The sequence below is a fragment of the Linepithema humile genome, chromosome 4, assembly GCF_040581485.1.
Source record: "Linepithema humile isolate Giens D197 chromosome 4, Lhum_UNIL_v1.0, whole genome shotgun sequence".
NCBI lineage: Eukaryota > Metazoa > Arthropoda > Insecta > Hymenoptera > Formicidae > Linepithema > Linepithema humile.
This window is the reverse complement of record NC_090131.1, coordinates 17,123,367-17,146,551: the sequence shown is the minus strand read 5'-3', so window position 1 is coordinate 17,146,551 and position 23,185 is coordinate 17,123,367. Positions and strand designations below refer to the sequence as shown.

Below are 23,185 nucleotides of genomic sequence, written 5' to 3'. Positions count from 1 at the left end.
CGGAGTGCAATTTATTTTTGCAGAAGATATTAGTTTCAAATGTAAATGAAATACTTATTTGAAATTTTTTATGTTTATGTTGAAATACAATTTTTTAATTTCTCACACGTTTAAATAATTTCGATTTCGCGCCGTTATTTTGCGATCGGAAAATAACGAGCGATTCTCTATCGCGGCACAATTACAAGCTTCCATTCGCATTACACTATACGAGGACACAACTCGCGTATGGCGTCTGTAATATCTCAGAGCAGCCCGGCAGCAATGGCCGCAGTGCCAGTAACAGAGAGATAAGCGTTAGAATTCATCTACATTGTAATGATTTATATAAAGCGCGTACAGCCTGGTGTACGTCCGCCTTCTGATTAACGTTGTTAATGCGATAGTAGATCGTGCAGTTATGCGTAGATTTATCTTTTGATATTCCCACACGCATTTCTACGAAATTTCACCCCATAACCGGATACAATATGTATACACATTGTATAGATACATGTAAATTATTAGATCTCTACCGCTGTTTTATGAATATGCATACGCACGCTAGAAATATAACACAGTACGCAATCAATGCGGCTCTTGCATTCAGCTGGACAATGATACTCTTTGTTGATTGTTAAGTGTCTCGCAGGCAGCTTTTTGCATGCATTGATCCTCGCAAGCGTTTCGAACGACACGATAATGATAAGTTGACTGCGTCGAACAAAAAGCAAGCGGTTGTTCTACATAGCGTCGGTATACTTTCTGACTAAGATCTATGCTTTTCCACGATAGGAATATGGTACGTAATATTCTGCAAAGTCAACTGCGCCGCATAAGGACTTGCTTTCTTCGTCATAAATATCGTGCGGCTTTATCGGCCCTTTGATTCCATGCGGTTTAAGTGCCGCGACGCTAGGCAGAGATTTCACCATTGTGTTCTTTTCACAATGGTACATTAGATATTTACTTGTGTAATACGCAGGATTCTTTACTCTTAGACAAGAATTACATATTTTTACAAGCCATCTGTACCGTTTAAAAATATTTCCGTAAAATCAATTATTATTTAACACATTTCTCACAGTTTAGAATAAAAGGCATTATTCGAAAAATGTAAGATTCATAATATGTTAATTTTTAAATCGAAAACTATTAAACGCGCTAAGAAAACTAAATGCTAATTAGATTAAACGCTAACTAAACTAAACTTTTATTAAATGCTTTTCTAAGTTTTTTGGACAATTTTTTACATAAAAAAATTTGTTTACTTTAATTTTTTCAAATTAAAAATTTGTGAAATATGAACTTTGACATTCGCAGAGAACTATCAACACCTCGTTGCTTTTCTGACTATCCCTTCGCAATTGCGGCAAACCCGCGCGCGGAACTCAAGAACGATAAACGTCGATAATAATTTGCAATCGCAGCGAACGGCAACGGCGTCGTGGAGACACGGGAGGAAACCAGCACTCTCTCTCCCGCGGCCTATGGTATATCATTGGCCCGGGCTGGGCGGAGTACCGCGCGAGGTTGGCGCCGGCAGCGATAGATACCGCTAATTATCGATCGTAAATAACGTCGCGGGCCGCACGGCAGCCCGATCCTATCGGTGCCTCGGCACCGGCATCGCCGAGGTGCGGTTTCACCCCGCAGTTCCGCGGCGGCGACCGTTCGATGATATAGGCGTGCATCGCCTCGGAAACGGGGTTGGCCGGCGAAAGAGAACAGGAACACAGGTCCCCAGGCCCCCGCGTCGTCCTTTCTACCGGGCCGGTCACGCGGTCGCTCTCAGGGTGGCTTGGATATATTACACGCGCCGTAGCCGCGCACGGTTATTACAACGAGTGCGCGGTTGTAATTGCGGACGGCCAGCTCCGGCCTCTCCCGCATACCGACGCGCAAACGTGTGATTTGCGCTGCGCTGCGCTGCGCGCGTGAGTCGCCGGCTGGCTACCTGGCGCAAGTCAAGTCCGGACGGCCACGAGCCACAACACGCGATTCCTAGCTCCGATAATGGCGGCTACTTTCACGCGATGAGAAAATCCACCGTTGCACTGATAGTAGGAAGAAGGGATTTGTGTTCTCGTAAATGCCGAGTTTCGATTCAGCCTGCTTGCTAGAAAGATGAGTTACAGTTGGCGGCTGCTAGTTTCAATTAGTTGAGTATTGTTACGTTGAAGTATGCTTCTTATACAGGTAGAGATACTGAATCCTACAAAAATTGACCTTTCCTTTAGCTATTAAGAACATTTAGTTTTGCAGAATTCTGAAAAATTATAGACGAAAATAGCGCATTAAAAAATTCGAGAATGGATAAAAAGAAAACACAGATTTGTGTATTCTTTATTTAATGAATATTTAAGTTGTATTTTTTGAACAAAATTTTCAGATTTTGTCAATATTTGAAGATTTCACGGGAATGTAGAATAAAATATAATCAAGCGAACTTCTCAGAAATCTTCAGGTACTAATTAAGTTTTTATGAAACAACTGTGTTGCAGATTATAAAACTTTTTCCTTAAGAATTTACATTTACCTTCGGGCAAAGGCTCGACGCATGACGTTGAATCAAAGTACTTAATTGGGCACTTTAGCCCTGTTACACATCCACGTCAGGAGGATTAAAATCTGCGGCATGGAAATTAATTGCACGAAAGTAACTCGTCGCCCGGTAGACCGAGTGAGCGAGAGAGCGGGCGCGCGCGATGCTATCGGCGCTCGTTTAATTAAAATCCGACCTAATCGCGATACGTGACATCCCTCGCGACATAATCGCGTCCGCGAATCGGCCGCACGAAGGTCGGATCGGCCATTTGACATTGCTAGAAACGTGATCGCGAGAGCGAACTAGCCGACGAGTTCATCGTAGCGCTTAGCCGCGTCACGCTGCGTTCTCTTTTGCGTCGGCTGATTCTGTCGCGATCGAGCGCGGTTTGATTTGCAATCGGCATGCCGTCTCTCCCGGTGTGCGAACGCGGCCGCGGGGCACGTCGTATCGATTCTTGTTTTGATAGCGTTTCGCGGTAGTTTCTTTGAGCGAACGGCGTTCGACGCGAATGCCGAGAGTTCGACGGACTCGATCGAGCGCGAATGTAAGACACCGCATTGTCGATGAGCACAGTGAATTCATTCTCTGAGGAGCGTGGAGGACGATCGCTGGATGACCTCGCGATAGTTCTGAGCGCGCGGCGAGCGATCGCCGATCGACGATTTCGATATAGCGACGTTGAGAGATTGTCGTTGCGACGTCTGCCGCGAAACAATCTTATTACCTTTAATCGCTCGAGTATCGCTGAGAATGCTGTCTCAATAATTATTCTCGGTGACGTCATGATTGCGTCTGCAATGCGACAAGGAGCGCTTTGAGTCGTCTTTCGAAGGAGCGCGTTTTTAATTCATGAGCGTTATTAACACACATTCCGATTGCCGATCGACTCGTTTGATGACAGGCTTGCGTTTCGCGAGCTGTTCCCTAGAAACTGCAAGTAGTACAGCATGCTGCTTTAATTACGCAACGATAATATCGGTTATTGTACGTTTTCCTTTAGGGTGAATTGCAACTTAGATTAATTACCCTGATTAGCGACTTTCCGTTTCCGTTTCTAGAATCCTATTCTACATCTAACCCAGAAGAGAGAAATGTACGAATAAAATTAGCTTTTACTTTTAAAGAACGAGCATTCTTATAATATTCCGTTCTCGGGAAACACTCGCTGAAATTGCCAACGGCTTCGGGATTATAAACGAGCCGTCTAGTTTCCGGTGCCGTCTCGTTTCTCCGTTGCCCGATCAAACGATCCTCTTTGAGGCGAGATCATTTTCCCCCACCTACGCGGCAGCCCCTTCCGCACCGACTGCGCTGCAGTTGACACCTTCTCCGGCGACGATATTTTCTTACGTCGCAACCCTAATATCGGCTCCCGCTCCTTTGGTCGGCGGGGAAGAGGTCGACGCTCTCCTCGACGGCTTGCTGCTCTCGCCGGGGGTGTACAGAGAGAATGCACGCGCCCTATCATGCGGAGTGATATCGCGTTACTGCGCCGACCTTTGATCTCGCGACACTTACAATTTTCCCGACCGGCGATACACCCTTATTTCGCGTCGCGCCACGCGAGTTCTAATGAGAGGCTATGGTCGCTGCCTACCACCCTCCTCCGTCCGGCCCCGCGCTCGGCTCTATCGTAATCACAAGGCATGATGGCTTGTTCCTGCTGCTGCTGCGACCCGCCATCCCTGTCGTCGTCATCGACTACTTCGTCGTACTACCGTCCCCTCCTCCCCCCGCCGTCCCTTTTTGTGCACTACTCGTGCACTGTGTCCTCTCGCCATTACGCTGTGTGAAATGTTGATACCGGCGGGCGTCGCGCGTGCGTTAACAGTGTCAAACGAGAGCGCGATAACGCTCTCGCGCGAGAAGTTTATAACTAGAACCGTCGGTATCGCGAGGAGTCCTGTGCAGCAATGCTATTGATAGGAAGATATCGGAGATTTTTGTTTCTTGTATCTGTTAGAAAACGATCGTCAGCGTCGTTAAAGTTTATTATGCGAGTAGAGTCTTTTAATGAAAGTATCATTAGTGTGACATATGGTTTCATAAAAAAAGAAACAACAGAAAAAAAGTTACGAAAACCAAGCGTGGATGTGACATCATTATCACTAGACAGAAACATACGTGTTTATTATTTGTTAAAAATTAGTATGCATTTTGAAAAGTAAGAAAATATATTTTGAGATAGGGATTTATTAAAAATGTTTTTAACATTTAAAAATAAGATTTTGAAATTACTGCATAATTTATCGCACGAAAATGTTCGACGGTGTCCATCAATGTTAGAAGACGTTATCGGCAAAATAGAAAAGATAATATTGCGATTGTTAAGAAGTATCCAATCGTAGCAACGTGTTAACACGTAGCCACTTGTAATCTAGTCTTCTTACCTTTAGCGGAAAGCTGCTAAAGGTCGTTCAGCGTTCCCACATGTTCACAGTCTCGAACTTCGATATATCTTCGTTTTGAGATCTCTCGCTAGTAGATAGATATATATCTCGTTCGAAACGTCGGGAGGTTTCTCGACGAGAAGAAGAGGCTGCCACCGCGCACACACGTCGGAGCTGTTGCTCGAAGCCTCGGTGCAAATACAATAACCCTTTATTTGTTCCCCTTTCCTCGCGGGGCTGGCCGTGATTCAACAATACTCGACGTGTAGGCGGCAAACATCGCCGCCTCGCCGGTCACTCGCCCCCGGCGATTTTCGCGAAATTCACCAACGAGTCCGACGAAGGATACGGGGATGAAGAGTCGGTCGAAGTGTGAGCTGTGCGCATAAAGGTTCTTCCACGCCGTTTCTTTTCTTTCGAAACGCAGCTATTTACGAGTATTCCCGCGAATGTCGGCATTCAAATATTTTAGGCGCGATTTTTAATTGTTAAAGAACATTGTTATATATCTATAAAACGGGATTTTGAAAGATTGATGCATCTTTGTTACTTAAATCTGCTCAAGTTTTATTATTTTGAGAAATTAGTTTTGCAAATTTCTCTTTTCCATTTTGAAGAATTACTTTTATGTATTTCTTGTTGTTTATGTATTTGAACTATTTGATGGTGTGGAAAAAACTTGATGCCAAAGAAGAACGTCAAAGTATCGGGGAAACGAGGGTACGTGATAAAGGAAACTCGGGGTGGAGGTGAGAGAGGGAGAAGAGATAGGTAGATAGAGAGAGAAGAGAGCGGAGAGAGCGTTGTTGGACACAGGGCAAACACTTCAGGAGATTGCTGCTTCTGCGTTGCAACGTTGTTCGCGCCGCACTCGCCTGCGGAAATCCTTACTTTCCCCAAAATCCGTAATCTTCCTCAAGGGCACAGATTAATTCCCTCGACTTGTCACATGCGTTGTCCTTCGTGGCGGCTGATCGACGCGATTGCCGTGCGCTGACGATTACTCATTTTGCAACTGATTGGCGTTAAATTTTATATTGATTTTTATATCCCAAAAATGTTATTAGATCGATAAAGATAATATTTTAATAATTATAGTAACATTTGTGGAAAAATAAGCGCAAAATTAAAATGTGTTACCCGCTAATAAGTCGCTAAAGTTTCAACACGTTAAAACCGCTATAAAAATTCGTCATGTAAAATTCTCGTGACCTCGAATACACAAGCTTGGCATGACACATCGCGTAGTATTTCCGTTCGCGGATTTCCTTCGCAGCGTCGACATTTTTGTCTCGTTCCTCGAATATAATACCCGCGTCGAGGGAGGATCTGTCTCAGCCGCGGTGTTGGCAGTCACCGCCTCATGCAGGTGGAATGTTAAGAACTCGTTTGGATATATCCTTAACCTCCGTGCTGATTCTGCGCTTCACGGGGCCCCGGGGGAGGATCCCTGAAGGAGCAATTAAGCCTGAAGTGTTTCCTGCAAGGTGTGACTCGTAGAAACGCGCGGACGGGAACGAGAACGCCGGCCACCTGACACGACCGGCAGAGAGAGACGACTTCTTGCACGTCAAACGGTAGTAATTCAACATTTTATTCGAGGAGGATGCAATATATTCATCGGACTGTCTACTTACGTCGGGTCGACGCCCGACTGCTTATAGCAGCCGCGTAACTGTAATCTTATACGATACTTTTCGGCCCGGACGATCATTCGGCTCTCGCGTCTTCGAAACTCTTTCAACCAGGTTTTTTTTCCCGCCGCTGCCAGCCATTCTCTCTTTCGAATCGACGTGCGATTTTCGGCCCCGCTTTCGTAGCCGTTCATCGTGCACTCGAGAAAGTTATCGATCATCGATGCAGTGCAAACTACAAATTGGCAATGATAAACAGGCCGTATAAATACAGATGAAGGCAGAGATAGAAGGGGGATGATAGGAATTTCAGATAAGGTAGAGATTTAAAATGCGATTTCGATTTTTATTTTTTCAAGAATTTATGAAAATAATGCATTCAGATGAGAGACCTACATATATAAAAACAAAATCTGTATTCATATCGTTTTATGTGTACTGCCTTCTGTAGGAATGAGAAAGAAGTCGCTTTTCAGCGAGCAGTCGGAACGATGCATATTCTCTCTCCTCGCCACTTCACACATATTTTAATACAGCGCGGTGTAGAATCTTCCGTTGTATCTCCTTTTTTTTCCAACGGAATATTCAGTAATCGTGAGAGATTCAACGCGCACACGAACGCGTCTCGCGGTAGTGAATTTCTCGGCGCGATGGTCACGGTGGATAATAAAACAAACAGGCTCTCGGCCTATTGAGAAAAAAAGGTGCGACCTGCCATGCCGGGCGTTTCGCAGTTTGTTGCCGTCGACGAGGCTTCTCCTTCTCCGCCGGGATGCCGCTTAATTGCGGGAATAATAATCTCCCGAGGAATTATAATCGCGGAGGTGTCACGTTGGCGAAACCTCTCTTTCTCTCTCTCTTTCTCTTTCTCTCTCTCTCTCTCTCTCTCTCTCTCTCTCTCTCTTTCTCTCTGTATGCATCGCGGCGCGAATGGAGATTCTCGAGTGCGCGAGAAGGTGGAAGTGGAGGAGACGTGGCACAAAAGAGGGAATTGAATTAAAATCTGGCCCGTCATGCCTCGGATAAATTCGAATTAATTAAGCGGTTTCGGCCTAGACTTTCGAGTCGTTCGTTTTTTCCGTTTCTCATTCTCTCCCGCTCGCTGCTTCACTTCGCGATCGACCTTGTGTCTTTCCCGTCCCCTCGCCGTTTCCCCCCACTTCGGTGCGATCTGTCTTTCTCCTTTTTAATTTTTTGTTTTTCACTTGGAGGCTCCGTGGCAACTTAAGCGCGGGAGCCATTCCGGTAGCTGATGGGTTAATTGAGAGCCGAACTAGCCCTCAGACACAAAAGGGCTTTCATGGACCAACGAGGCTGCGATGCCGGATAATGCCTCGCGATATCCCTTGTTGCCTTTCACCGTTTAATATCGCGGCGGTTCGATTTTTGATCCGCTTGCTATATATAATTTATTCACTTCTCACGCGATTAATACATCGCTCGTGGACATTTCTATATTTTAATCAAATTATTATAAATTTTAATTTGATTGCTGTTTTCTTCTTGAAAAATACATCAATATCAATCAAGTGGATAACAACGGTCGCGTAAAATATGTTTCGCTTTCAATCGACAGATGGGTTTTTCAGAGTCTATAAAAACTTTTTTCTCGTCTCTTATTAACCGCTAAACTGCTTCGATTAGAAACTAGGAGCATTGTGCTAGCCGCTAAGCACCCGGTAACAATTTGCAACGGGTTGCTGAAAGCTGCAATAACAGCATGAATATTTCATCTCGTCATGGAGCACTCTCTGCTGGACCCCTTTTCAAGCCGGCCCTCGGTTTCGACCTTCTTGGGTCATCGGCGCCCGTTAATTGTCTTCGGAATCGTCTCGAATCGCCACGTCCTTGAGGCCGGTCCGTGCCACTTGAATCTCGCTATTTCCGCAGCTTGCCGCAGCATCCGGTAATGAGACATCAGAATCAGGTTCGTGGACCAGTTTTGGTTTCAACGCCGTGTTTTCCTTTCTTTTTTCCACGGCACCACTTTGGGCGGACGATGGTCAGTGGACGTGGCGGTTAAGTAACTGGTTCGTTAGAATGTTTATTTGCTTACGGCCCTTTTGTCGGGCCTGCGACTAGTGTTATGACGACCTGTTACCGTCCCCAGTTTCTCTCCGCGCCGCATATGTCCCGTGGGCACGGGGGACGCCTTTCAATAGCTTTCGCATTCTCCCCTTTGAAAGTTCCACTTATTTCCTCAAAGGCGAGCGAGAGATGACATGAAAGTTTACGGCGACTAATACGATGCCGGAGGACTGGCGCTTGCAATTGTTGTCTCGAATTACTTGATAAGCGATATCGGAATTATAGCGTCTAGCATATTTAACTGCTCGAACGAGTTCTATCGCGCACAAATGCGTTTCACTATATTTTTAGTGTGCGCCGATCTATTTACGATTGCATCTAACCAAACATTTTTATTATTATCACGCGTCAGGTCAATACTTAATATTAGTCCAGGCAATAATTTATATTAATCAAGATCCTTTTTAATGATTCAGCACTTATATATTCGATCTCTGTATAATTATCGATACATACGTCAAATCGAATTACACACGTCCTCCGGTTTTATCTTACCGATGATTCATGTTTGCATCACGCGTAACACACTTCGACGCGTCTTAAGTGACTGCTTGATAGGATTTCGCACCTCCGGTAAATCGTAGGAATTTGCATACCCGCTCACTCATGCGCGATCATCGATGCCCGGATTGCCGCGAGTTTGACTCGAAAAGCGTCTTATGATATCTGCCTCGCGTTCAATGAACGCGCGAGGATTGGATCATTAGTCAGTTCGTGTCTAACGGGCGTATCGGGGAGAGCGCGTTCGTATTAGAGGCCGGGATGAAGACGTTTCGGGTGGTGGAAACTTCTTTCATCAATTATATCGTCGACGTGCGGGACAGTAGCCGTTCATTAAAAGCGTATATACGAGGCTGCTCGTTGCACGAAGAAAAATACGCTAACGATACCGCTCGTGAACGTGTTCTGAATGCCGCTCGCGTCCGCGCGCTTCACCTTGTGTATTCGTAATCCCCCCGGCTCTGCGTCTGATTCCCGGGTACGAACGCGGCCGTCTCGGGAATAATGCAAAGTGTGGAGTCACCCTGCGGATGGTAGTCACACACAGGTATCGCTTCTGCTTCTTATTTATATAAATGACCAGCGCATAACTCGGAGCACCCGGCGGAGGACTAACGCGCGCGCCTGTTTCCACGACGAGTACGCACACACAGCTACTCGGCGCTGCGCGTGTTGACTCGATGATAAATTAATTGCGACGCAGAACTAATGTCACGGTTAACGGCGGAGATTTCACTTTGCCGCCTTTCGCAATGGATTTCCAGTCGCGGAATAAAGTATCTCCATCCGCGCGTCTCCGTTTTCTTCGCCAGAAGTGTGACAGGGACAAGAAAAGTGCGAGCGCGCCGCGTCTCATTATATTTGATCGAAGAGGGATATATACCGACTAATATGGCACACTGTTGTGATTTTGGGAGCGATGATTTTAAATCTGTCGCCTGTTTGGAATGTCCGTGCACGGCACCGGCGACTGGTCGCTCGTAAGTTTGAACGACGTGGCGGATGGATCGGTTATGGTGTTCATTGTTGACTCGTCACGGCTTTCAAGGGGTGCCTTCCTGCTTGAAAGGACCATAACTTGTCACGTTGAGCCCTTGGACTACCGTGGCTCGAGGACTGCGCCCATCTCTTCTGCTCGGCTAATTGAAGACGGCGAGTCTTAAATGTGTGTCAAATTAAAAAAAATTAACTCTATTTACAACGAGAAAATAATATATTTCGTGGGAAAATTATTTTGCGAGATGAAGATAATGTGATTAATGTGATTGATGGAAAAATATTTTCGAGATTTATTTTTTTATTCTAAAATTGTATAGCTTTGATATCTTTTATTTTAATGTCGCTTTGTGAGACACATCTAATATCTTTATTCGTTTTTCGTGGAGATGCTCGAAAGATTCGTTTCTTTATCGTATGTATCCACCCGCGAAATAATAGGCCGCTGAACCATCGGGCTTGGTTAACCCCATTTACTTTTCATTCACGAAGGAAACCCCGTATTTCTTTTGTCGAAAACAATCATGCCAGGCCTCGCACATAAATGTATATCGCGGTTTGACGGGAATAGGATCGAAACGACTCAGTGTTTCTCATCTATCTTTATATATTTCTGTATTTAACATTCTTTTTAAAAAAGATTATCACATCTCGTATTTAATTAGCGATAGGCGCATTAAAAAATTGGTCGAAAGAAAGTGAAAAGTAAAATTAGTAAAATTAGAAAATGGACAGGCACTTTTAAATCTGTATTGAGAATCGGGAGGGTATATAAACCATTTTCTTCCAAGTTTCTCCATTTATGCTGCGGGAAAGTCTCAAGTATGTTTGCGACACGCCAGTTGTCATTTTTTATTCCCAAGGAAGCCGGTAATTGCTCGCGTCCGTCTTTTTCTCTACTTTGTGCCTAGACTTTGAGCGACTCATGATCGAGTCGATTGTAATCAGAGCCCATCGAAAATCATCCAGGATCTGGCTGGGTGTATGGCGGTAACCGATGAATATTAACCAGCAAACAGCAGTGCGCCGACTGCCGCTCGAACGAAGCGCGGTCTCGCATCGGGGGGACGTGCGGGGGTTGGGACCGAGGGGGCGAGAGTGGACCGCGCTAGAGTAGCGAGCACCGGGAGTAGGAGGGTACATATTCATGACGTTAACGAGCCTCCGTCGAACGTTTAATTCCGCCAACCGCCTGAGTTGGGTTAGGGTAACTCGCTCGGCAAACACGAGCCCTAACTAACCGTGCATCTCTCGGTCCTATGCTCCTGCTTTCTCGCTTTCTCTTCATCTCTCTCGCTCTGTCTTTCTCTCTGTTCGTGGCTGCGTTTCTTCGCTCCTGGCCTCTGTCCTCTGTTTGTCTTTCCACACCACGAAAGAACGATTCGCGCGACGATCGCGCTTGCTTGCTTGTCACGCTGATGAATGCAGATATTCCGGAAGTTGCGCGACCAGCATCACTAGTCATCGTCTCTAATCAGCGAATTCGGATAATTAAACGTCTCGAGAGTGCATCTAATATATCGAATAATCTAAATATTGCATTCGCAAATTAATCTTCATCTAAAAATAATGACGCGAGCAATTGTAGTTTATTATTATAAATCGCAGCTTTTTATTTTCGTAATTATCTTATCTGTGCGAAAGGCGCATAAAATTTGAATTGTGAATTTTTTTTAACTCGTGCGCGACTGGAAAACGGCATGGCATGGTCTTGTTGCGTATCAATAGAGATGTGCCTATGCCGGCGTTAAGAGTAGCTAGAATCAGGTACTGCGATCCGTGTATATTTAGCTCGAATCATAATCCTGCCTGATGAACCCGACTGCGGGACGAGCGAAAGAGTCGAGCCGAGGGAGTTAATACGTTTTGCATCGATCAGCCACGTCCTGCACTCGATACTGCGGACACTAACACAGCGCCGGGGATGACCCGGCGCGCGGTAACACGCGAGCGTGGCGAACGGGCCACGGGCAGAAAGGGCGCCAGCCCGGCGTTACATTCCAGCGATCGGATATCTGGAGCCCACGTTCTCCCGAGACGTCTTACTTATAATACCGTGGGTCCGGCCGAGCCTCGGGTTAACGTGTTACTGGAGTGACTTGCGACTTGGTAATTTCATCCCCGGCGTGGTGCCTCTCTCTTTCCGTTCGTTTCTTTTTTATTTCACGGCCCACTACCTCCATCGCCATCATCATTATCATCATCATCATCATCATTATCATCATCGTCGTTGTCGTCGTCGTCGCCGTCGCTGTCGTCGTTTGTGTTCGTCGTCGTTCCCGTGGTTGTTCTCTTTCTCTGTTTCTCTCCCTCTTTTTCTCCCTCTTGCTCTTTCTCTCCCTCGTGGAGGGAACGGCAGAACGTCTTCACCAACACATCTCGAAAGATCACCGGTGACTATCCGGGGGAGGGGGGAGGGGGGAGAACCGTGGTGTGCCATGTTTGCCTACAAACAATCCTCTTCAACGTAACCTCGGTCTCTCATATGCATTTCCTCCTGCCATCTGCGTCTCTCGCGTCGCGCTCTGTCCTCGTCCGCTCGGTATCTCGAGATGGAGCCGCTGTTAATCCGGCGTAGTAGACGTCTAGGAACGCATTTTCCCACGTAAGCGCGTCCTCTCACCGGCTCATTGTTCCGGTGACTGCCGAACGACCAGATTACGCTTGGCGCAATTGGACGGTGCTCGAGGTTCTCGTATTCTCACGCGATAACGACAAGGATGCAGGCCTTTTCTCGCGACTGCACCGGTCGCGCTCGCGCGACAGCCTCCTCCTCGTCTATCAGACCTCTTCTCGGATTATGCGCGTTTCGTTTCGGGCGCGCGTAGGCGTAACGACGACCTGACCCAGCTGTTTTAATGCGGATCAGCGCCGGATTCGTGTGTCGATGGAGATGCGGCTGATATCTAGGATCCATTTTGACAGGGCGACCTTTTGTTTTATTCGGCGGGATGATGATAATGATGACCGAGGAGGTTTTTTTCGGGGCGCGCAACCTAACCGTCTACAGCGCAGCATCCCTCGTTGGAATACAATATGAAGCGATCTAGCGTACATCTTCCGCAGTCGGTGTTAGTGGCGCCAGAGATAATCCTCGCGATAGTTTCCCCTCTTTCTTCTCTCACGTCAATCAGGATTGGATTCGGTTTAGAGCTCTCTATAGTTAAACCAGTCAGATCAGAGGTGCTCAAACGGAATCGAATAGCCGTGACATGGAGATAGCTCTTAGGATCCCTCTTTCATTGTTTTAAAAATTCATCATGACACACATCAGATAAACGTTTCCATCGCTCTCGCTTGCGCCATGTATTGCTCGCCATCAACAACGCGACTACCATTATCAGAATACACGACGTTCTATTCTATATATCGTTTTGAACCGTTATGTTTTATTTCCAAACAGAAAGCTCTTGTTCGAAGATGATTTCAGACGCGGTATTTGAAATTGGAGCACAGTGCGCATTTAATACCCTCGCAACTTCTCTTATTTATATTGGGTGATTAATGCATCTATAATGTGCTAACAGTATAAATTATTTTTTCCTCATTTATTCTACATAATAAACTTATAGACCAGCTGTTCGCAAATTCAAATTTAATTCGCAGCGCGCATTTGTAAGATTAAATGGCAAACAATCTAAATGCTATAATCCGAACGTCCTTCAGGCACATGGCACTGGGCGCACCTTCGGTTCGTTACGCTCGCGTTCTCCGCGGAGGACGGTGCTTCTTGCGGAAAAGTCGCGGGCGCGCACACACTCACTCGGTGCCGGGGGTTCGACCGGGTTAGGTATGGTGTGGCGGAGGGTACTTAATGGCTATTTAATTCCTAATCCAGCCGCGCCGCCGGCGCTACTTTCACGGTAATCTGTAGCCCGTTGCCATCTTCCTCGAAAACAGAAATACGGCAAAGACGGTCTAATCCACCGCATCTGGGATTCATGAATCCCTCTGGCTCCTCCGCCGCCACCTCGTTCTCTCCCATCCACCTTTTCCTCCTTCTCCACCACCTCCTCCTCCTACTTCCTCGTCCGCGGGAGCGACGGCGAGAACTCCCTACCCGCCTATCCCGGTCTACCCAATCGGCCGGCGGCTCCCACTCTTCCACTTTGTAGAGAGCTACTTCCATATTTACATGGGAGGTAGTCGCAAAAGCGAAGTTAGCGCGGCTAAGCTGATTTAAGCATTCGTTATTATAATTCTTGGGGAAGCGCTGCGGAGACTAACCCCGCCAGTACCGCCGAGAGAGAGCCGCACTCTCGACTTCCCTGCCGCGCGCGACGGCGTGCAACTCCGGCAGGATCTCGATTTGCGAAAGGTCGCACGCGGTCGGCCCGCGGTGTCCTTCGGCTCCGTTAATTTGCCATGCGAATTAGCCCGCACTCTCTACTTCGCGACTCTTTATTTATGCCGTAGTTTATTTCCATTGTAGTCTCTCGCATTATGCACGCTATCTCTACGCTGAAGACGATTTAATTAAATTCATGGCGAATGATATAAGCGCTTATTACACAGTTTCATGATTCAAGCGGTTGCTTTATTTTACTAGTAGTTATTCACGTAAAACAAAAAAATTGTCGTGGAAACAAAATTCATAAGACATTACGCATTGCGATAGTACTTCTCGGTGCGCAATATTATGTAGTCTTTCGATGGATTCTTTTACACGCGGAATCATTAATAATAAAGTATTAATTTCTATTTAATAACCTTTCAGCATGTAACAAAGTAATTTTTTAATTAGCTCGAGATTCAATCAAGATTCTTACGAGAATAGACATTTCTGAGATACGATAGCAGCATACAACGTCTTTCGTGTTTCGAAACCGCGCGGAATCGACACCGGCGCGGTGATGATTTTTTGATGAATCTCGTCATTAGATGCTTTGGTAGTAATTAGCAGCCGTGCAACACCTTTTATCCCGCTCCGTTCTGCACCTTGTGCAGCCCGCGATAATTAAGTTCGGTCTTCTTAGCACGCGCTCGCTTCTAGCCTAAAGGTATCCATGTCCCGGCGCGGCCGGTCTCCTAACCCCGAAATCCATCGCTCGCGATTAATTTCCATCGCGGTCCCCTGGGCGAATTTCAGGCTCGACGAGATCGCCTCTTCGTCGTCCGTCCGCACTCTTAATTAATAACCGAGGCAGCTGCCCTGACGCTGACGTCATTACCGACCTTTTTGCTCTCTCCCTCTCGCCACGCATCTTTTTTTCCGCCCACCACCCCTTCCTCCCTTTCTCTCTCTCCCTCCCCCCTCTTCTCTCTCTCTCTCTCTCTCTCTCTCTCTCTCTCTCTCTCTGAGATATTGTCGATATACATCATCAGCACCACCAACTTGGAAACTCTTAATGAAGCTGTGCATCGGCCAGTCGCCACGTTGAAATCCGCCTTCGTAGACCGAGACGCGGAGACGGGATGATCGTTGTCGTCGAGACGAATGCAGCTCGCACCGTGAAATTCGCAAAACAAATGCCGCTCGTTGATGCTTCTGCCGGGCCGCTATCGGCCGCGGTAACCACGTTTCTCTTCAGGGTAAAGGAACTCGGCGGAGCGTCCGCTTGCCAACGCGTGGCTCTCGAACGCGAGAGCCGGTGGATGCGCAGTAATGGCGATAATGATGATGGTGATAGAGGCTTTATGGGTCTTCAGAAAAACTGACGGCGCGAAGTGCACGTGGAAACGTATGAAGCGTGGTTAAGCGAACCGATGTTGGATGCTCGGCTTGTTGCTAGGTTAAAACGATTGCTCGGTATCTAGGCGTGCGCGAGCGTAAGCTGCTACCGCGAACTATTATTAACGATTACAGGAAATATTTGTATCCTCCGCGGCGCTATAAAATCTATTCGTGCACTCGCAGGGATGTTAATGCGGTAATACGATAAATGGAGGGATAAAATTATAGCAAACGATAAAATTACAGTAATAACGGGCAAAAAAGTGTAAAAACCGGACGTGCTAATTTAAGAATAAAAAAAAAGATGGACATCAAAGACCGAATATTTCAGCAGAACGCATCGTGAAAGGCATCCGCAAACTGGCCGAGCGCCAGGGATATCTGCCATCTTCATTTGTGCGTTTTGTCGGTATCGCCGGGACGCGGCGAGGCATAAGCTTAGGCACGCCGGGGCTCGATAACGGATGGCCGGTCGTTACGGTAAATGTCTCACTCGGGGCCCCGAACGGCCGATGGAGACCACTGGGATAATGATATTATTACGGCCATCTTGATTCTCTCCTGGGCCACACTATCATCATACGTCACCCGTTGCGCGCGCGGTCGCGCTGAATCCACGCCGTATTACGGGCATATATTTCCTGGCGTGTCCCGGCGCGGGCAGTTGCTTTTTGCCGCGCGGTTACAAAGTATGATGATCCCGGCGCGGACGTGCCTGTTGATGAAATCGTCAGGACGCCGCACCTGATCGCGGCCCGACTTAATATCGACGAGGGGCCCGGTGCCAGAACCAAATGCTCGATTTCTTCGTACGAGATGAAGCAATTTGCGCCGCGGCCGCCAACGGTCTTCTTTCCGCCGTCGAAGCGCTGCCGCGACCGTGTCCGATCGTTCGGGACGAGCGTAATTGATTAGCTACTTAATTCGGAGATGAATTTCTACGGTATTCGCCGCCGCGCGCTACGTTTGATTATCCAGGAAACAGGGTGCTTGATAATAACGCGCGTCTAATGATCGGCGAGTGGACATCACGAAAAATAGCGATTTCTCGATACGTACAATATATTTACGATTATGCGGAGATCGCCATTTTTTGAGAAAAATCGCAAAAATAATATTAGATAGGAATTGTGATATGATACTACGTTTATATGTAAAATAATAATATCTCCGTCTATCAGACACAATTTGTATATAATGATTGACACAGGAAGTGTAAATGAACAGAAACATGTGAGAAAAGCAATTTTTGATTGTCAATGGATATGAGAGGTACGTGTCTAAGGAAATGACCGCGTAAGAGCCTGTTTTAATCTCATCACGTATGTAGACGCGCTCTCGTTCACGCAATCGGGCAATTTAACATCCCGAAAAAACACGAGGGGCTTCCTGAGAGAAAGAGAGAAAGAGAAAGAGTCCCCTTTCTCATGTAGCCTCAAATCCACGGATCAGAAGGCACGTGCCTTCCGCGCGCGTAATTATCCGCACGAAGTGCACGCGTCAAGGACTTGTCTATAACGCTCTTCACGTTCATACGCGAATGTGGGTCAGCCTGTTTATCAATCATTCCTTAATATAGCTCCCCTCCCCCCTTATCCGCCTTCTGCATTCTATTCGCCGAAGCTGCATGCGAGCATGCATTGATGAGTGCGTGAGCGCTTATTATCGGTATTATTAAATTTATATATGAACACCTCGGCCGCGCTAATAATACTTCCACGCTGCGCTTATTGTCTCGCACTCTACCGTGGTCGTAAAAAGATTTTATAGTGTGCATCATTATTGAGCAATATTATTAGAAGCATTTTGTACCTTGTGGATAAATCTATTACTTTAATAACGAAGCGAAAAATAATATTTTCTCGTATTATTTCTTACGTGTAAAATAATTTTATTATTTAAAATAATATAAATATTGTCTGTTTTCATTAATTCCATGTTTAGATTTACATCTATAATTTGTTTGTGATATACAGTTTGTAATGTTTAAAAACGTTAATTATAAAAATTATAAATGCCAACATTATACCATCTATCATTGTTGATTCAAAATAACGCAGTCTGAAATATAAGATGTCATGCGATTTAATGAATGATTATAAATAGCAATGACGGACAAGGCCGACTGAGAGTCGATCTAACAATATCCGCGAAATATATTTAACCAATTGGCGCATTGGTGCAGTGACGATGCGATTGATCAATTTTCATTGCGCGGTAATTGATACCGGCGTTCGTTATTAGTAATCATGCATGACGTAAGCTTCTTTCATCGCGCTACACTTTTAACGGCGGCATAGTCGGCGTACGCTTTTAGCACGCCGGGACAAAAGCCGAAGAAGCGACGAATTAACAAGCGCAGACTGCGGTTTGACCCCGTTGCCCATCGTAGAATCGGAATTTAAGAAGAGAACGCAGCGCGCCGAACAGAGACGGCACGAGAGAAGCGGATAGAGAGTTCTCGAAGAAGAGAGGAGGCGGACGTAGCTGGCCGTCAGCCTCAGCATCCTCTCTGATGAATTACTCTTCGCCGATCAGTAGTTCTCATCCGCTCGTTCTTTCGAGGACGTTCATTTTGTGTACTGTCAGGGGATACTTCGCTTCTATTGAGAATCTCTGCCTGTCGTTGATGAGGATTACCGGAGCTCTCTGATATTGTACTCCTCGTAGCGATTTCTCTCTCAGATTGTAGTTACTATCCCTCGTACATGTTGCGCGCGTTGTCTTTTTACGTTACAAAAATCGTTTAGACGTATTGATAATCGATACGCCGTGATACAGGGATTGATACGACTAAGAGGATTGGATTGAAAAAAGCTGTGTGACATTTGTTCGTTCTTCTATATATAGCATCTGTACATAAAATTTTACGTAAAATTTAATGCAAAATTAAATTGCTTTTCAGTTAGTAATATATTTTTTGCAGAGATTTAATTAAGATGTACAAAGTATCTTCCATTTTTTATTACGATACATAGATTACGTAAAAAATTTATTATTTTTTGTTACTAACATTATCTAAGGCGATACACGTGCGATTTTATAATCGCATATTCATTTTTAAATCACTTTGCCGGCTTATCTGTCGCAGACGTTTCGACAGATGTGCCGCAACTTGCTTATCTCTAAAATTACCTTTATTACTTCGGACCTTTGAGTCATTTTAGATCTTAATACATTCCGCAGCCTAAACAAACGACCCATCGATAAAGTAATAAACATAGATTAGCCTAACTTCCGTTTCTGCGCGTAATGTTTCCTTTAATAAAATCTTCCGACAATAAGATATACCTTGAGCTCTTGGAACGATGATTCAGCTCATGAATTCAGTTCTCGTACACAGCTCTGACGAGCAAGACCCATTAGCAATAATAAGGACTTTTCACGAAAGTATCCCGAATTATTTGAAATTATTCATTACGTGGCTTCCCGCACGTAACACGTTTCGACAGATCGAAACAGCATACACAGCGGTCGTCTGCTCTCAGAGAGCGAATTCCCGATCAGGATCACCGGAGATGTCAGTCATTCTTTTGTTCTCCGATACCGCGCCTTTCCTATATCCTGTTTCAGAGTTTCTCGTGTAAGTTCTCGCCATCGTCATCGTCGTTGACGGATGATGGCGTATAATGGGTCGCGCACAGCGCACCCGACTCGGATAGTGCGCGCATTGGAGAGGAACTTACCGATTAACTCATCTACCGTGGGCATTGTTGCCCTCAATGAGAGGACACCGGTCGTGTTTATTATGGGTATCGCGTTATTATACTAATCTGGTCGCCTTTGTGCGGCGATATAAGTTTTCCGGTAGCCGACTTGCGTGTCGAGCTACCGAACTACATACTGTCGGCGGCAACATTTACGGAGGTAATTTTCTGAGCCGGCTCCATTCGACTGATTTGCGAGTTGGAATTTGTTGCGAGTGTTGGTTGCAAGAGGTCATATTCATTTAATAGAATAGTTTGGATTAATGGAGTTAGTTGTACTAATAATTCGCTTTTTGCTATAATGCATGTAATTTGTTAATGATGTCTGGCTTATGATTCGTGGCATTATATCAGCGTAGATTAATAACGTGACAACGCACTAGGCTTTTTGATATATTGCACTACATCTACGTAATATTATTTCTTGCATGATTGTTACGATTGTTGTTGCTCAGCATCTGCGACAACACGCGATAAAAAGATACGCAAAAGCTTAATGACGCTCGTAAGTGTCGTAATTACGCGATGTCAAGCAAATTTCGACATGTGCTTTCCACTGCAAATTAGAAAGTAATCCGTGCTTTCTGGTGCAAATTGCAGATAATCGACGCGATCAATCTACGATGGATATCGCGAAAGTCGAGGTGTCATTAAGAAGATTTTAATCTGCGCTATTAATGTCGCGTTAAGGGACAAGGAATAAAAGAGTCAAGATGGATCATCGCGGATCTCATTGAGCCTTCTGAGGAACACCGTCGCTTCTTTGCGGTAAGTACTTCGCCAAAATGGCTTTATTTACGTGGCATAACACGCTCGTAATTAATATACTGATGGCACGCGATGCAATTACTATACTGACGGCAGGAGTTTAACGCTTTGAACAAAGATCTATGAATAACAAAGAACGCGCGCAATTAACGATGTGTCAGCGTAAGACATTATTAAAATTTATGAATATTTGACATAATGATACAAATTAACCGTAACATGATCGAGGAAACATGAATAATTACGAAATATCTATATGATAAACCTTATTAACAATTAATACTGCGTACAACATACAAATTGCGCAAGGATTTTTGATTATATATAGCTACCTATAAATCATTACTGTAATGTTTTATTTTTCGGTAAATCTTTTATTAATTAGCTTCGCGATGTTTAGTATAAAAACATTTGAATATCGTGTAAGAACGCGCAGCTATTTTTCGAACCTCAGAGCAATGATTCTACTTGAAGAATCTCGTGAGCTACTTCGATCCCGTGAGCGTACAAACATCCTTCTCCGCCGGCGGTGTGTAAGAGAGATAGAGTTGCGCGGTATATACTCCTGCCGGATAAGTATCAAGTATACAGGTCGGGCAGATATAGTCGACCAGTATCGACCGGGTAGCCAAGTTCAACAGCCAATCCCCGGCTGCGCATTAAAACCACGCCCTTTATTTCGCGGTTGCATTAGCCACATCTCGCGGTCTGTATTTAAGTCAAGATGGAATACTTAGTTTCTTCCACCTTCATTCGCGAGGGGAGAGAATCGTGAGACGACGCTGTCGTTCTTCGGGCGCTGCGAGTTGAAAGCAGAGTGACGGCTTTTACATTATTTGCCGCTGCAGCATCATTGAATTAATGCGCTTCTTAAATTATTCTTACGGTACAATAACGACCAAAGTGATTAGCATTCGCATCGGTTGACGTAAAAGGGATGGATTGCCACTAATTATTGCTGCTTTGCTTATAGAATTGTATAAGATAAATATTAGAATCTTTTAGAGAATTAATATTCTTATTCTTTTGAATTTATTACATTTTGAACGAAATATATTGGAGTTTCCTCATTAACGATTTCACGTCGCAAAATCTCGCGTTTGGCAAACAACTCATACAAAATGCCGCTATTATGCGAAATTTGGATAATCGCGGCGAGAAATTAGCGGTGTTGATTATTGTATAGACTGCGAGCCGGTTATTCATGGGAATTCGATGAGAACGAGCCCCGCAGCAATAATATACAAACATCGGAGCGGCTCGCTGACGATTAATTGAATTCATTTGATCGTAACGAGGAGGAATAATTACCTATGACGCGCCCGTATACTAGTATTACAAATCATTTGAGAAAGTATCGTTAAAAGCAGCGGCAATCGTAGCAGCCTCTGATGTGCGCAGCTTACAAAAATCGTCTTTATTAGAATTAATATCACTTAATATAGTATAATTATTATCAATTAATCACAAACGAAATAGAAAATATTTTTATGGAATATTTTCATGTTATTTATATGTAGGTACATTATTCAATACTTTGATTTTTATTTTTCATAAAGATCTTATATGAAAGAAATCAGGACCAAAACGAATAAATATTCCCGAGTATATGATTGTCGGGAAAATTCATTCAATGTATATTAGTTTATATCGAATGTTTTTTTTGGCGACGTAAACAAATATGTTGTATATTCCTATCTCGAAATACTTGCGCGGTATCGCATTATAGATTGCCAAATTTACAACCACCAACGAATCCGCATTTACATAAGTAAGGAATTTAGTTTGCGTCGGTAAAAGCAGGGCAAGGGTAGCTGAAGTCTCAGGACTCCGTAAAGGATATCGGGTAGTGGATGGAAGGTGTACGTCGGAGTAACGGGTCGAACGAAGGAACAGAAAGCTCTCGTTAATGAGCTTCCTCACCCTCAAAGCTTTGAAAGCCGGTTACACTCGTCTCACTCGCCCCGGCGAAGCGAGAGAGCCGTTCAATTCAAAGCTTCCAGGAAATTATACGTCTGTTACCGTTCTATCGCGAGCAAAGGCTCAAACCCGGGGCCTAATAGCGGCAATATCGTATTTTAATCTCGGCTCAAGGAAGTGCATTTGTCATTCCCGCGCCGTACAAAGGCTCCTCGTTTTAGAAACTGCAATCACCCGGCGAAATTATTCGCGCGCGGCCACCTCTCGCGTAGATTGAAATTTGCTGAATCAAAAATAGGCATAATCCCTCTGGCGCGGGGATATCTCGGAAAAATCGCTCCATCAAGATTATTCTTACTCTTGAGCCGCGACTGTGTAATTTTCTCGCCGAGCACTCGCGATAATATTTAACATATCTGATAATATGCAATAGTTCTTGCAATAATCAGCAGTTCTTCGTTCGATGATAAAATATCCTGCCTTGCAGCACGATTCTTAAAATATGAAACTGGGTTAATACGGTAACCTTGCTATAAAATCCTTCTTAACTGCTTCTGCATTTAACTAAGTAATATATTGCTATACATTCTTATTTTGCCTTAATGCAAAATTTATTTTCCGCCAAACTTATTATCATTTGTCTGATCTTGCATTATTAACGTGCGAAATGAGTTACTGACGGTACACAATCAGTCTGTCTTAGCTCGCTTTCGCGCGACAAGCCCTAAAGTTCTATGACACTTCGGTGTCTTCTTACCGTCGCTTGTATCATGACGTGCGGAGTTTCGATTTTCCATCGCGGAAAACGCGAGCATTTACGAGAGCCATCTGGCCGGGACGGCACTCCGCGCAAAGTATTTTCCATCGGTGTGGTAGAGTTTGGACTTTGTCGCAATGCCGTCACGGCAATTTCTCCGGGGACGGTTACTTACAGTGTTGGCTTAAACAACATACTTAACCGGGCTACTTAGTACTCA

General features: G+C 45.0%; 1 protein-coding gene across 1 annotated transcript in view; it reads left to right on the top strand.

The window, feature by feature from the left end:
• The window catches only part of LOC105672220 (very long chain fatty acid elongase 4-like), a 170,230-nt gene that overhangs the window by 12,739 nt on the left and 134,306 nt on the right, over positions 1-23,185 (top strand). Inside the window, exon 2 of the mRNA XM_067354095.1 lies at positions 20,121-20,288. The gene's annotated coding sequence lies outside the window, so the exon portion shown is untranslated. The remainder of the gene's footprint in view (positions 1-20,120; positions 20,289-23,185) is intronic.